This window comes from Heteronotia binoei, chromosome 5, assembly GCF_032191835.1.
Source record: "Heteronotia binoei isolate CCM8104 ecotype False Entrance Well chromosome 5, APGP_CSIRO_Hbin_v1, whole genome shotgun sequence".
Lineage (NCBI taxonomy): Eukaryota > Metazoa > Chordata > Lepidosauria > Squamata > Gekkonidae > Heteronotia > Heteronotia binoei.
In genome coordinates this window covers 84,792,729-84,808,572 of record NC_083227.1, presented here as the reverse complement: position 1 = coordinate 84,808,572, position 15,844 = coordinate 84,792,729, and positions in this window count along the sequence as shown.

Below are 15,844 nucleotides of genomic sequence, written 5' to 3'. Positions count from 1 at the left end.
TTCTGCACTTCCCACCCATAAAACCACTGACATAGAGCACCTGACCTTTTAGGACCATTTGCGGGTCAAATACTTTTGTCTCACAAATAGCAATATATAAGACCGATCAACTTAGAAGGCAGTTATCAAAACATCATGAAACTGAAATCCTGTACCTTGTTTGTTTTTCTTAAACCTGTGTTCCGAAGCTCCCTTGGAAAAAATCACTTTCCCAGACACGGTCCTGTGAGAACTCTTTTTGCAAGTTTATGCTTTTTTGTTTTGGCTGCCAGAGTTAGATTCTCCAGTCTGAAGACTGGCAACCTCCCTGAGTGCTTGCAAAGAACAAAACAATTTTCATAATCGTCTGAGAACAAGCTGCCGAAGATGCTAGAAAAATAGACTTTAATGTTAATAAGAAACTATAGGCGGTTGCAATTAATAATTAATAGGGCAGTGTTATTAGAATGGGTTGCAGAACTAGTCATGCATGTCTTTGCAACAGTTTCCCCCGTAAAACACACTGAGAACATAAGAGAAGCCATGTTGGATCAGGCCTATGGCCCATCCAATCCAACACTCTGTGTCACACAGTGACTAATATATGTGTGTGTATATATATACATACACACACATATACATACATACATACATACACACATATATATAAACTGTGGCTAATAGCCACTGATGGACCTCTGCTCCATATTTTTATCCAATCCCCTCTTGAAGCTGGCTATGCTTGTAGCCTCCACCACCTCCTGCGGCGGTGAATTCCACATGTTAATCACCCTTTGGGTGAAGAAGTATTTCCTTTTATTCATTTTAACCTGACTGATCAGCAATTTCATCGAATGCTCACGAGTTCTTGTATTGTGAGAAAGGGAGAAAAGTACTTCTTTCTCTACTTTCTCCATCCCATGCATAATCTTGTGAACCTCTATCATGTCACCCCGCAGTCGGCGTTTCTCCAAGCTAAAGAACCCTAAGCGTTTTAACCTTTCTTCATAGGGAAAGTGTTCCAAACCTTTAATCATTCTAGTTGCCCTTTTCTACACTTTTTTCCAATGCTATCTTTTTGAGGTGCGGTGACCAGAACTGTACACAGTGTTTCAAATGAGCCCGCACCATCGATTTATACAGGGGGGCATTATAATACTGGCTGCTTTGTTTTCAATCCCCTTCCTAATAATTCCCAGCATGGCGTTGGCCTTTTTTTTTGCAATCACACACTGTCTTGACATTTTTCAGTGAGTTATCTATCATGACCCCAAGATCTCTCTCTTGGTCAGTTTCTGCCAGTTCACACCCCATCAACTTGTATTTGTAGCCGGGATTCTTGGCCCTGATGTGCATTACTTTGCACTTGGCCACATTGAACTTCATCTGCCACGTTGACGCCCACTCACCCAGCCTCAACAGATCCCTTTGGAGTGCCTCACAATCCTCTCTGGTTCTCACCACCCTGAACAATTTAGTGTCATCTGCAAACTTGGCCACTTCGCTGTTTACTCCCAACTCCAGATCATTAATGAGCAAGTTAAAGAGCATGAGTTGTATTGACACGCAACCTGATGCAACCTGCTGTTAAAGGGACATGTTACACGTATAAGGTTAGCTGTGTTCGGTTTTAAAGCCATCATTTTATCCATTGGGTATGTCTCCTCTCCAAACGATGTCCGCTTAGAACTGTTGCATCTCCACAATTCTCTAAATAACGTATGTGTTGCAAAACACGCTTTCCCCAAACAATATGAAGCCTGATACACCAGTGGCTGACCCCCCTTTCCCCCCCTTAGGAAACATCTGGCATTCCTTGGGTGGGCGGATCCCTAGCTTCCCATCGGGGACTGTTGCATCACTCCCCCATAGGAAAACATACGGCATTCATTTTTGTGTGCGCTGGTGTGTGTGGGAGGGGCAGCTGTCACTTTGGAATGCGGCTTGATGAAGATAATGCACCCCTATCTACTACTCACAGCCTTGCCAGTGGTATAAGAGGGTTGTCCTGGCTGGCTGTTGTCTTCATGAAGGAGAAAGGAGGGACTTGCATTTCTGGAGCTGGTAAGGCTGGGTGGTGTCCTGTCAGCTGACACCAGCATATTGGCTAATCAACTGAATACTGATTGTGGATCTGTCTTGCCCTGTCCACTGTGCTAGACTGGTTGCTTCTGGGGGCAAGTTTCTGCTTTGCATGTCCTTTAATTTTGGCCCTGAGGGATCCTGTATGGAGATGAGTGACTGAGCAAGCTGACTGAGAGGCCAACTGAAAGAAGGCTCAGTCAGAGAGAAAATGGATCAGAGAGCTAAATAAAACCCCCTTAAGTTGAAGTAAAACAGATGTGTCCTATTGTTCATGATACTACATTTACCTTTTAAAAACATTTTAATATTTATTCAATTAAATATACATATATCTTTAAAATATAAAAGCAGAAGGTTTAAAATATTTTAAACATTATTTTCTATAGGTGATGGGTTAGAGGTATACTTAGGGTTGGCAACTCTGGGTTGGGAAATTCCTGACGATTCGGGGGAGCCTGACAAGTGTTTCAGGGGGGAGGGATCTCTGTGGGGTGTTATGCCATAGAGTTCACCTTCCAAAGCAGTCATTTTTCTCCAAGGGATAAATCTCAGTAGTCTGGAGATAAGTTGTAATTCAGGGAGCTCTCCAGACAACAGCTGGAGGTTGGCATTGGCAACCCTAGTTGGTTTTCAGCCAGTCAGTATTGCACACTGCTGGCTTCTGTTACAAACACATCATACCAGTTTCTAGAGTATTTGTGAGCAGAGGTTTTTTCTTTTAGAAGGAATGCACAGGAATGCAGTTCTACTTGGCTTGGTATCAGGGGTGTGGCCTAATATGCAAATGAGTTCACACTGGGCTTTTCTACAAAAAAGATTGTGTGTCTAAATAAAATGAGGTGAGTACACTCCCATAACAGGCTTATCAGTCAAATTATATCCATTAATGTAATGTTTTCATGCACAAAAGTGCTTCTGGAGAAGGGCATATCTATGCTATCTTTTATCTAATAGTCAAGTATGCCACAAATTGTGAATACTTAAATCCGCAGTTCAGGGCCACATTTCCCTCCAAATGTGGACTTTGGGCAAGCTGATAAAGGCAACAACTGTCAGCACAATCTGTATGAGAATGTGAGCTTCAGTAAACACAATACAATATGAGAATGACAGGCTTCTATAGTAACTCTAGAATAGCAAGTGCTAAGTAGTAGTAGCAGTATGAGATAAGATCATGGGAAATAAAGGGGAAAACTGCATGGGAAACATTTGTTTGCTTTAAAACAGAATGCAATGAGGTGTGGGTGTTTTTTTTTTAAAAAAATAGGCCTCTGCTAAGTGGACTGGAGCCGTTTTAGAGGGATAACATCTTTGTTGACAAAATTTCTGCAAACCATTATCTGAGAATATTCCCAGACGAGTCACAAGGAAATGACTTCATTTGAGAAAATGGGAGTTTGTTCTGAGTCAGAAATGAAGCATTGAACCCTCAGTTTTTCCTATCTGAACTCTGTATTTGCTCAGTTAGGATTGCTCTAATGAAAACATGGCTGAACTTGGGCTTGGCCGGCAAGTCTCTGGAGGGCAACTGGAGCTGTAACATTGCAATTTTGCACGTTTAAAAGTGTGATATGTGCATGTGTGTACAACTATAACTTCACACCACACACATGTACAAAGCCATATAGTCTGAAAACAAAGAGAACCATAAGTAAATAAATGTTGCAAATATTTCATACGCTTCTGTGGTCTAACAAATAAATATAAACTAGAGAATACTTTTTGTTCCAAACCTTGCCTTCTTTTAATTGTATAAGAGAGAGTTCATGCTCCCCCTAGTGGGGGAAAATGATGTAATTAAAAAACTTTAAACTCTTCTGATGAACTTTTAAAAGTGCAAACAAATAAGAGTTTATTGAACTTCCTCCTAATGTCTCAAGATGGATTCAAAACAGAACCAAGATACAGATACATAACTTGAATCACAAAAAAATTCCCTGTACTCAGCCAGAAAAATCCCACTTAAACAAAAGCCTTAGGAAATGTTCAACTTCTTACTTAATCTATTTCCAGCACAAGCAAGTAATATCTCTACAGTAACATGCAGGAAGGGCAAGTGATGGGAAGGCAGAGCAGTAGCATTACTTGATGCAGCACACTTTCAAGTATTCAGGGTACTCCACATAAATTATTTTTGTAATTGTTACAAGAAGTTCTAAACTAATCTACTATTAGGGTGGCCAGACCGTCCCGGTCTCCCGGGACTTTCCCGGTTCTGGCCCCCAATTCCCGGCTCCCGGGCTGGGTATACCGGGACCATTAAGAGGTCCCGGTTTAGCCAGCCAGAGAGCCGGGGGCCGCGCGCCCGGGCGGGGAAGGCGGCGAGTGAGGGAGGGAGCGACCCTGCGCGTGCGCAGATCGCCCTGCGCACGCGCAGGGACGCACCCTCCCTCCCTCGCCGCCTTCCCCGCCCGCACACGGGGCCCGGCGGTGGCGGCGGAGGCGCGGGAGGGCGTCGGAAAGGCCCGCGGGGGTCGCTGGAGGCCCTCCAGCGACCCCCGCGGGCCTTTCCGACGCTTCCCGGGGCTGGGAACTCCCACCCCCCCCGTCCTCCTTCGCCCGGGAGGGCGTCGGAAAGGCCCGCGGGGGTCGCTGGAGGGCCTCCAGCGACCCCCGCGGGCCTTTCCGACGCTTCCCGGGGCTGGGAACTCCCACCCGCCGTCCTCCTCTGCCCGGGAGGGCGTCGGAAAGGCCCGCGGGGGTCGCTGGAGGGCCTCCAGCGACCCCCGCGGGCCTTTCCGACGCTTCCCGGGGCTGGGAACTCCCACCCGCCGTCCTCCTCTGCCCGGGAGGGCGTCGGAAAGGCCCGCGGGGGTCGCTGGAGGGCCTCCAGCGACCCCCGCGGGCCTTTCCGACGCTTCCCGGGGCTGGGAACTCCCACCCGCCGTCCTCCTCTGCCCGGGAGGGCGTCGGAAAGGCCCGCAGGGGTCGCTGGAGGGCCTCCAGCGACCCCCGCGGGCCTTTCCGACGCTTCCCGGGGCTGGGAACTCCCAGCCCCCGTCCTCCTCTGCCCGGGAGGGCGTCGGAAAGGCCCGCGGGGGTCGCTGGAGGGCCTCCAGCGACCCCCGCGGGCCTTTCCGACGCTTCCCGGGGCTGGGAACTCCCACCCGCCGTCCTCCTCTGCCCGGGAGGGCGTCGGAAAGGCCCGCGGGGGTCGCTGGAGGGCCTCCAGCGACCCCGCGGGCCTTTCCGACGCTTCCCGGGGCTGGGAACTCCCACCCACCGTCCTCCTCTGCCCGGGAGGGCGTCGGAAAGGCCCGCGGGGGTCGCTGGAGGGCCTCCAGCGACCCCCGCGGGCCTTTCCGACGCTTCCCGGGGCTGGGAACTCCCACCCGCTGTCCTCCTCTGCCTGGGAGGGCGTCGGAAAGGCCCGCGGGGGTCGCTGGAGGCCCTCCAGCGACCCCCGCGGGCCTTTCCGACGCTTCCCGGGGCTGGGAACTCCCACCCGCCGTCCTCCTTCGCCCGGGAGGGCGTCGGAAAGGCCCGCGGGGGTCGCTGGAGGCCCTCCAGCGACCCCCGCGGGCCTTTCCGACGCTTCCCCGGCCTCTACCACCCCCCCCCCCCGTGCTGGCGGAGGCCCGGGAGGGCATCGGAAAGGCCTCTCCGCCGCCGCCGCACTCGCCGCCGCTGCCGCCGCCGCTGGACTCGCTGCCGCAGGTAAGGGGGCCGATAGCGGGGGGGGCTGGCGGTTGGGGGTGGCCTTCCTTTCTTCCCTCCCTCCTTCCTTCCTTTCTTTCTTCCTTCCCTCCTTCCTTCCTTCCTCCCTCCTTCCTTCCTTCCTTCCTTCCTTCCTTCCTTCCCTCCTTCCTTTCTTTCTTCCCTTCTTCCCTCCCTCCCTTTTCTCCCTCCCTCCCTCCCTCCCTCCCTCCCTTCCTTCCTTCCTTTCTTCCTTCCTTCCTTCCTTCCTTCCTTCCTTCCTTCCTTCCTTCCTTCCTTCCTTCCTTCCTTCCTTCCTTCCTTCCTTCCTTATGTTCTTATGTGACACAGAGTGTTGGACTGGATGGGCCACTGGCCTGATCCAACAGGGCTTCTCTTATGTTCTTATGTGACGCAGAGTGTTGGACTGGATGGGCCACTGGCCTGATCCAACAGGGCTTCTCTTATGTTCTTAAGTGTGACACAGAGTGTTGGACTGGATGGGCCACTGGCCTGATCCAACAGGGCTTCTCTTATGTTCTTATGTGACGCAGAGTGTTGGACTGGATGGGCCACTGGCCTGATCCAACAGGGCTTCTCTTATGTTCTTATGTGACGCAGAGTGTTGGACTGGATGGGCCACTGGCCTGATCCAACAGGGCTTCTCTTATGTTCTTAAGTGTGACACAGAGTGTTGGACTGGATGGGCCACTGGCCTGATCCAACAGGGCTTCTCTTATGTTCTTATGTGACGCAGAGTGTTGGACTGGATGGGCCACTGGCCTCATCCAACAGGGCTTCTCTTATGTTCTTATGTGACACAGAGTGTTGGACTGGATGGGCCACTGGCCTGATCCAACAGGGCTTCTCTTATGTTCTTATGTGACGCAGAGAGTTGGACTGGATGGGCCACTGGCCTGATCCAACAGGGCTTCTCTTATGTTCTTATGTGACATAGAGTGTTGGACTGGATGGGCCACTGGCCTCATCCAACAGGGCTTCTCTTATGTTCTTATGTGACGCAGAGTGTTGGACTGGATGGGCCACTGGCCTGATCCAACAGGGCTTCTCTTATGTTCTTATGTGACACAGAGTGTTGGACTGGATGGGCCACTGGCCTGATCCAACAGGGCTTCTCTTATGTTCTTATGTGACGCAGAGAGTTGGACTGGATGGGCCACTGGCCTGATCCAACAGGGCTTCTCTTATGTTCTTATGTGACATAGAGTGTTGGACTGGATGGGCCACTGGCCTGATCCAACAGGGCTTCTCTTATGTTCTTATGTGACGCAGAGTGTTGGACTGGATGGGCCACTGGCCTGATCCAACAGGGCTTCTCTTATGTGACAATACTGACTTTGGTGGACCCAAGCACTGATTCAGTGTAAGGGAGCTTTGTGTTTGTGTCTTCTAGTGCAATTTTGTTCTCAGATCCTGTATTTACTTCATCAGTATATGGGATAAGGCACTTTCTCAACTGTGCTGCATAAATCAGCCTATTTATTTTGTCCTGTTGGCTCTATCTGCGCCACCTTCATCACTTTCGGGGTGTGGATCCCCCAGTGGAGTGGTCTCCCGACTCCCTCCGCCGGCTGTTTCTGATAGCCCTGCGCCCCCTCTTTCATTTGATATGTGTCCCGTGCGGGTGCCACCCTCCCGCCGGGAGATGCCGCAAAATGAGCCCCCTTGAGGCTTATGGCGGCAGGGCTCGGGGGAAGCGAGCTAGACTGCTGTTCTTTTGAGGGGTTATAGAGTGTTTCGAGCCCGTCCCTGTGGCATCGGTCCCATCATTGTGGGGCCCAGGGGGCCGGCGCAGCGGCACGCTGAAGCAGCCTGTCGGTCACTTCCAGGTTCCTGTCCTGCATCTCGACCTGTGTTATTAGTGACAGGCTGCTTCGGTGTGCCGCTGCGCCGGCCCCCTGGGTCCCACAACGATGGGACCGATGCCACAGGGACGGGCTCGAAACACTCTATAACCCCTCAAAAGAACAGCAGTCTAGCTCGCTTCCCCCGAGCCCTGCCGCCATAAGCCTCAAGGGGGCTCATTTTGCGGCATCTCCCGGCGGGAGGGTGGCACCCGCACGGGACACATATCAAATGAAAGAGGGGGCGCAGGGCTATCAGAAACAGTCAGCGGAGGGAGTCGGGAGACCACCCCACTGGGGGATCCACACCCCGAAAGTGATGAAGGTGGCGCAGATAGAGCCAACAGAGCCAACAGGACAAAATAAATAGGCTGCATTATGCAGCACAGTTGAGAAAGTGCCTTATCCCATATACTGATGAAGTATATACAGGATTTGAGAACAAAATTGTTTCCGGCGGTGATATTTGGGGGATTTTTGGGGACGTCACAGGAAGTGCTGTGAAGTCACTTCCTGTTTCCGGCAGGTGACGCGGGGGAAATGATGTCACAGGAAGTGATGCCACTTCCTGTTTCCGGTGGTGGCATGACATCACCGGAAGTGACGTCACCGGAAGTGACGTCGCTTCCTGTTTCCGGCAGCAGGCGCGCGCTCCGCGCGCGCGCACACACCACCCTCCCCCCAGTGTCCCTGGCTGGCCTTCAGACATTATGGTCACCCTATCTACTATCATCTCTTCTGTACTGGGCGTGAAAGAAACTGAGACTGAGAAATAGTGGAAATGCCTGAAGCTCTAACAGTGCAGTCCTAAACTGGTCAATTCAATGGGGCTTGCTCCCTGGAAAGAGATCTTATAATTGTACCATAAGTGGATTTGTGGCTGAGCTGAGAAAATCACAAAGAATCCGTTCTCATGGGTCACTGGCTTTCCTGAGTCATACGCACATTCCTTCTTCCTGAAACCAGTAGTAAATTATGCATGTCTGAACAAGTCAGTGTTTCTCAAACTTTTTGAACTCAGCCACCTTGACTGAACTTCAGTTGTCTTCCCACCTCCCTAACCTCGTGAGTTCCATATGTGAATGTACTGAGACTCTCATGTGCAGTTCCAGGCAGACTGCTGCAGCATAGGAAGACTTGAGGACTAGAGTAATAATCTAAAACTGTCATGATTAGAAGAAGAGTATGAGATACAGATCCAGCACATCCTGATATTTCACTCTGATATTTCCTATCACTACCTAGATATCAGCTATGACAATCTGATTTGTAGTAGTAGAATAAGTAGCAATGCATGTGAGTAGAACAGTAAAGAATCCATATAGGATAGAATATTTAGCTTTTTAAAGAAAGCATTGGTTTTAATCTTACCCTGGCTAAAGGAACTGAAAGTGCATTTCATAGTTGACAAAGGTGCTGAGGTTTCTAAGCAACTCAATAAAGATGGTATCTTTTCCAGAGCACAGGGCAATTTAGGCTAGCAGTAGGATGGGAGAAGGGCCTTCCAGAACCCTGGTATTGTTATTAATCTGCTCTCCTGGCACATTCCAATAGGGAAGAGCCTGATTTAACATTGAACTATCACCAAATGGCCCAGAGATCAGAAGGAGGAAAACAGGAAACCAGGGTACTTTAGTTCCCCTTCTAGAGTATCAGAGCATCACTCCTGGATAGGTAAACAAGATCTGATTTCACCAAGCCCACCCCAAATTAAGATCTGCAAATGGAAATGTGCCAAAACCATGAGGCCTTATTTTGTATCCAATAATGTCTGTTCGAATGTTTAATGTATTCATGCATCACAACTGGTACAAAACTTTCTGTAATCCTTTGTCTCACCGGGGAGCTGGGATGTCCTGAGGTCCTTTTGTGCCTTATGGGCTCAGATCTCTCCCTACCAGTACTGGTACATTATTTTTTTTATTAATAAAGCTTCTAGTTATTTCTCTTTTTCCAGGATCTCTCTGTGTGTTCCTTAAATTGGGCTGAGAAACACAACAGCCCACAGGTTTCAGTGGAACAAACAGGACCCTCTCATCAATTCATCTACAGGTACCTATCATGGCAACAAAGGAGTGTCTTTTTTGGACTCTGTCCAAAACAATCTGGGGATGAGTAGAAGGAGGATTGGGGGTAGTGTCACCTCAACAAATCCCACAGGGACTAATGAGGTCCTCTGCAAGGGAGCATTTAACCTAGGCTTGTAAATCTCCAGGTTGGGGGAGGGTGTCTGGAGATCTTCTGGAATTACAACTGAACTCTAGACTACAGAGTTCCTATGGAGGGGTGGCCTCTATGGCATTATAATCTGCTGAGGTCCTGCCCCTCCTCAGGTTCTATACTCAAAGCTCCAGGAATTTCCCAACCTGGAATTGGCAACCCTAATTCAACCTATCCAAACTTTGGCTACTCAATTCACACATCACAAAGTACTTGGTTTGTGTACAGGATAACCACTCTGTGTAACAGTTCTTCACTTCCCACATGTGTTGTAATTAATTCCAGTTGTACTGCACATAGAAAAGGATCTTTGTCCTTCTGGGGCACTATTTGCTCCACTGGGGAAATCCATATCTATCCTAGAAAACATGTAGGCTTCCTCAACCAGCCAGATGGTACTCCCAGAACTGTTTAAGGCAGGGGTGTTGAACTCATTTGTTAGGAGGGCCAGATCTTGACCTCGTCAGGCTGGGCCATATGTGTAATAAAATGTGATGCCAGGTAGCAGAAATATAAACTTTATAAAGGACACAGACAAACACACACACTCAGCCTAATCCACTTCACTGACTTGTTGAGCTTTAGCCAACAGAAGGAAGAGAGGCTTGGCTCAGTAGCTATGCTGTGCAATTGAGAGAGCCTGGCAAAGCAAGCTCTCCTTCCCCCACTTCCTCTCCAAGGGAGGAGCTTTTCTCTGTAGCTCCTGTGTGATTGAGCAAGCCTGGCAAAGCAAGTTGTGATGCAGAAGGAAGCAAGAGAGGGAGAAGGAAGCAGATGACAGTGAGTTGCTCGTGGGTCTGATAGGAGCTCTCCAGGGGCCTGATTCGGACACTCCTGGTTTAAGGTTAGCAAAATGGGATGTGGGAGGGGGTAAGCCTGAAGGCTCTTTTGCATACATGCCGTGTTCCTGATCTGAACTGGGTACCAGAAGATAGAAGAAGAAGATATTGGATTTATATCCCGCCCTCCACTCCGAAGAGTCTCAGAGCGGCTCACAATCTCCTTTACCTTCCTCCCCCACAACAGACACCCTGTGAGGTGGGTGGGGCTGGAGAGGGCTCTCACAGCAGCTGCCCTTTCAAGGACAACCTCTGCCAGAGCTATGGCTGACCCAAGGCCATGCTAGCAGATGCAAGTGGAGGAGTGGGGAATCAAACCCGGTTCTCCCAGATAAGAGTCCGCACACTTAACCACTACACCAAACTGGCTCTCCATACCACACATGTGAAAACTGAAAACTCATGTTTGACTGCTATACAGGGTGGGGAATGGAGACCTTAGGCCCAGCTTCTGTACTCCATAATGTATGCATTGGCCACTTCTTGCAATAACCAAAAGAAAAAGACCTCCTTGAGTGAGTCTCCCTCTTGCTAGCCGATGGGGCTAATAAGATCTGGAAACAGCTAAGGCCTTTAGCTTCTCAAAGTGGATGCTGTACTGTAAAGGGGAAAGAAGGATGCTTCTTGAGTTCCTATTAATATGCAGTCCTTTCTGTTTAGCGCTGTTCTTCCCAGGAATATATGCTTGGGAATACAGAGTCTGAGAACTGTAGAATTACACCTGGAATTCAGAGAAGTTCTAGGCCAATAATCATCATTTCTTGGCATTTTGCAAACACATATTTTCAAGGTTCTGCATTTATTATTTTGGAAGGGTGTTATAACTAGAGAGTGTGGACAAGCATCAATTACTACAGCATGTTTTCCCACTGACTTGTTCCATTGTAGTTGCCATTTCTGATCCTCCCAGTGGGATAAGCTCTTCAAATGCCAGTCTGTGTTCCACCCCCCTTTTAAAAACATTGTCTTGTTTGCATTCCCCTACTGAATGTTTAAAAGCATTGATTTGGGGAGAGGAGATGTTTTTCTTATCTGGTTCCCCAGAGTGCCATGTTTGGATTTATTGTCAGCTTTCATATCTTTTTGACTCAACCAGATCAAAGGTCAAACTAAAACTCCAACATTGTTGCTCTGTTATAGGAAAGGGAGAAGGGAAGAGGCAGGGTAGTTAATAGATTTTTCTATGGCACATATAAATCTGCATTACAATCCGCTGGGGACTTTCAAAAGAGAGAGGGGGAAAATACAATATGTTATCAAAGGGGTTACTTGATATCTCCATATTTCTCTGTTAAGAAGGCGCATCACAGCTATACTCTATGATGCATTAGGGGGACTGTTGACTGTGAAAAAGCCAGGAAACTGGTTGGTTGACTAGTGCAAGAGAACAAACAGAACACTGTTAACTCCTTGGCTGCTCGCCTGCACAAAAGGTAAGTACATTCCTTCCATCTTTAAAAAAAATGGCATTGGATTAAAGTATTCTTTCCTTAGACCAAAATTAATTCTGTTTGTACTATTGAACACCACAGCTGTTAAGAACAACAGTGATATTGTAAAAACAGAGACGAAGGATTTACTTTAGCAAAGATTTTGTCTTGGTTCATATCAGTGTATTTCCTCAAGGAGGTCTCTATGGTGTTCAACATCCATCATGTTAGTCCCCATATACCATTTCCATCCATCAGACAGCCCCAACTATAATAAAGCTGTCTGGCACTGGTGGACTGGACTTATTTATCTTTTAGGGGGGAGGGATAAACAAAACATTAATCAACACTGTTTTAGCCAAACTGCTTCATTGGCCCAGTAGGGTTCCTTGGTTTCACTGGAGGCTATGTAGGAGTAAGAACACTCAGTAATAGCAAGTGATCTTTATCTGTCAAAGGAAAAAGGCAGCACCTTGGAGATAGCCCCAGGTGGTCCAAATACTGGGGGCTGGGGACGGCTGTTTCAACTAGGGTTGCCAACCTTCAGGTGGTACCTCCCACAAGACTACAACTGATCTCCAGACAACAGAGATTAGTTCATCTGGAGAAAATGACCACTTTGGAAGGTGGAGTCTAAGGCATTTATACCTCATTGAAGTCCCTCCCCTCTCCAAACCCTGCCATCCTCAGGCTCTACTTCCCAAATCTCCAGGTGTTTTTCAACCTGGATCTGGCAAACCTAGATTCAGTGCTTGCAATAACCAAAGGAGAAAGACCTCCCCACATAAGTCTCAGTCTAGCTAGCCCACAGGGCTCATAAGGCCTGGAAACAGCATGCACCATGAAGTTCATACCATTAGCTTCCTAAAGGGAAAGCCAGAGTGTAAAAGGGAAAGAAGGGTACTTTTTGAGCTCCTGTTCATATGCAATACTAATTTGGCATAGCATAAATTGCTGAGGGCTTGAAGCCTCTTCATTACAGTGCAGGGAAGCTTCAGACAGCAAGATTGTTCAATGTTAAGATCTGTGAATGTTCTTGTGCACCCTCTGGTTCAGTTCACAATCTGCTTGCTGGTTGCAAGCAGGGAGCTGGTTGCCAAGTTGCTTGGGTATGTCCAAACAAATGTGGATGCATCAGCATTACATGGTTATGCTCAGGGCTGCCCCTAGGGTTCATGGTGCCCCAGGCAGACTTGCTGCCTGCCCCCCCCTCCCCCGTGGTGGTGCCCTGTGGCACTGCGCTTTGCCGCTCACACAGCGGATCTGGCAAACCTAGTGAAGTCAGCAAGTGAAGTCAGCAGTTGGGGGGGTTCTGGCTTGAGCCTGGGGGGCCCTAGGCACACACACACCAGGCTTTCTCCCCTCCCTGCTTCTTCTATCTGTGGTGGGGCATGGAAGGTGGTCACCACCACGAGCTGGCAGACAAACAACGAATGTGGCGGTGGTAGAAATTAGAGGGAGCATTGTCTACCACCCTCTTCAATTTTAAAGGGGTGGTTACATCTGAAGTGAGACATTTTGCATAACATAGTTCCAGTTGTCAACCACGATCCAAACAGCTTACCATGGTGACCTTTTTTTTTTTAAATGGCATTATTACACCATCCTGTTATTTCTGTTGTTAGGTGATACACCTAATACCAGGGTGTAACAGTGTTAATAGGCTCAAATGCTAAAAAATTATGAAGTTATACTTTACCAGCATCAAAAAATACAGAAGGAAGTGCTGTCAGGTTACTGTTTATAGTGCTTGTTCACAGCAGCTGCCACCACTTCCAAACTTAAAAGAGACAGAGTTCAAAGGGGGGGGGGATTGCATAGAAACTTGCTATTTAGGAGACTTTGTGTGTCTTCAATATCTCTTACTGACATTGGTGAAAATTTAGAAATGCACAGTATACCACCTGGTCCACTTACAAATAATTTTGTTCCCATTACCATCAAAAATATCAACAGGATCCTGGGATCTATGAAGGCTACCACTTGTAGGCTAGATCCTTTTCTATCCTGGTTACTGAAAAAACTGTAAGTCCCTTATGTCCATCATAAACTAGTAAAGCCATGATGCCCATCAGAAACCGGTCACTGACCCCAGGCAACTTTTGTTGGTCATGAAAACAGGTTATCATCTGTCCATTACTTTAAAAAGAAATCTCTAGAGAAGAATTATGTGCTTAATTACTGCTTGGTCTCTGATTTGTCCTTTCTGGGCAAGATGATAGAGTGGTTGCCAAACAGATGTGACCTTAGTTGTTGATCTATGTCTGAATGTAGACAAGGGCTGTGCCTCTTTAATGCTCTTACTGGTTGTTTCAGTAGCCTTTAATACTTTGGACTATATCATCTTGTTAGGATTAAGGCATATGCTTTGGATTGGTTTAACTTGTTCCTTAAGGGTTGCTCTTGGAGACCAGCTGAAATCAGTGTGAGAGTTCCACAAGGCTTGGTCTTATCCCCCATGCTATTCAGTTTTTATGTAAAGGCTTTAGGGGAATTGTAGTTTTTGTATAGGCCGCTGCACCAGCATAAAGCTGCTCAGCACAGGCCTCAGTAACAACCATTGAGGTGATCAGATTAGGAGCTCACCTAACATCTAATTGAGAGAATTGAGCAAAGTAAATTCATGGGTGATCATACTAGTATTGATGTTTGCAGCATCCCTGATTTGTGTGACATTTCTATGTAAAACTGAAAGGTATATCTCTAAACAGACAATGTAGCTACAATGTAGCTACACAGTAGCTACAACAGTGCTTTATGTCAAGCTACTGAGGACATACAAAGGCTGAGATAATGATCAGACTCAAAACTAAGGATGGGCATGAACTAAACCAGAAATTGTGATTCATGCTGAATACGGCTGATCTGTGGTTCATTCCGAACTGGTTCATCTGATCCTGCCACACCCGGACATGAAAATGAACTGACCTTTTTTCTTGGCATGTTGTTTGGTTCGTGTTTGTTTTGTTTTTCCAGACAGTCTGGCATGATTCCCCCCTCCCCTGTGCTTCTAATCAGTTTCCAGTAAAATTGAATAGAAGCAGCAGCTTCACTCTCCCAGCCTCCTGTGCTTCTGATCAGTTTCCAGTGAAACTGACTAGACAAGGCACCTGCTTTGGGGGGACTGTAGCTCAGCCCCCCCAAATCCAATTTGCACCAAGCTTGACAGCAGGTAGAGGACAGTCTGCTGAAGAGTTTGCCACAAGTTTGGAGTCTCTAGCCCACTTGGGTGTCGTTCTACACCTTCCTGAACCTAATGAATACTGGGTTCAATGCACTGATGTTCGAACAGGAACATGCTTTAATAGTAACTCAGGAACAAGACAAAATGTCGGGGCCATGACCCTGCTTATATACATGCAAAGAAACACAAACCCCAGACCCCCATATCAAATCACAACAGTTGAGTTCATGCCAAACCCACTGATTGGCCCCTAGAAGAATCCAGGTCTCAATTGTATCACAAATCTCTGTGTCCTGCTTGCTGGGTATGCGCGAACTCTCTACTAAACATGAAGCAGGGCTGGATTAACAGTTAGGCCAAGCAGGCACCTGCCTATGGGCCCCCACACCTTTAGGGGCCCCAGGCCGGCTCCCCCCCAATTTCCCCCCTGCTTGAAGCCCTCCCATGCAAAACCAGCAACTGAGCTGCTCTTTGACTGACTTGCATGGTGCAGCTGCTGCTGCCATTGTGGCCAAGTTTGCCTTACCTCCGCAACTTTGTTAAAGGGCTTTTGAGAAGGTGCCTGCAGACTGAGGCTGCAGCGGGGGCCACAGGTGGTGTGAGGGC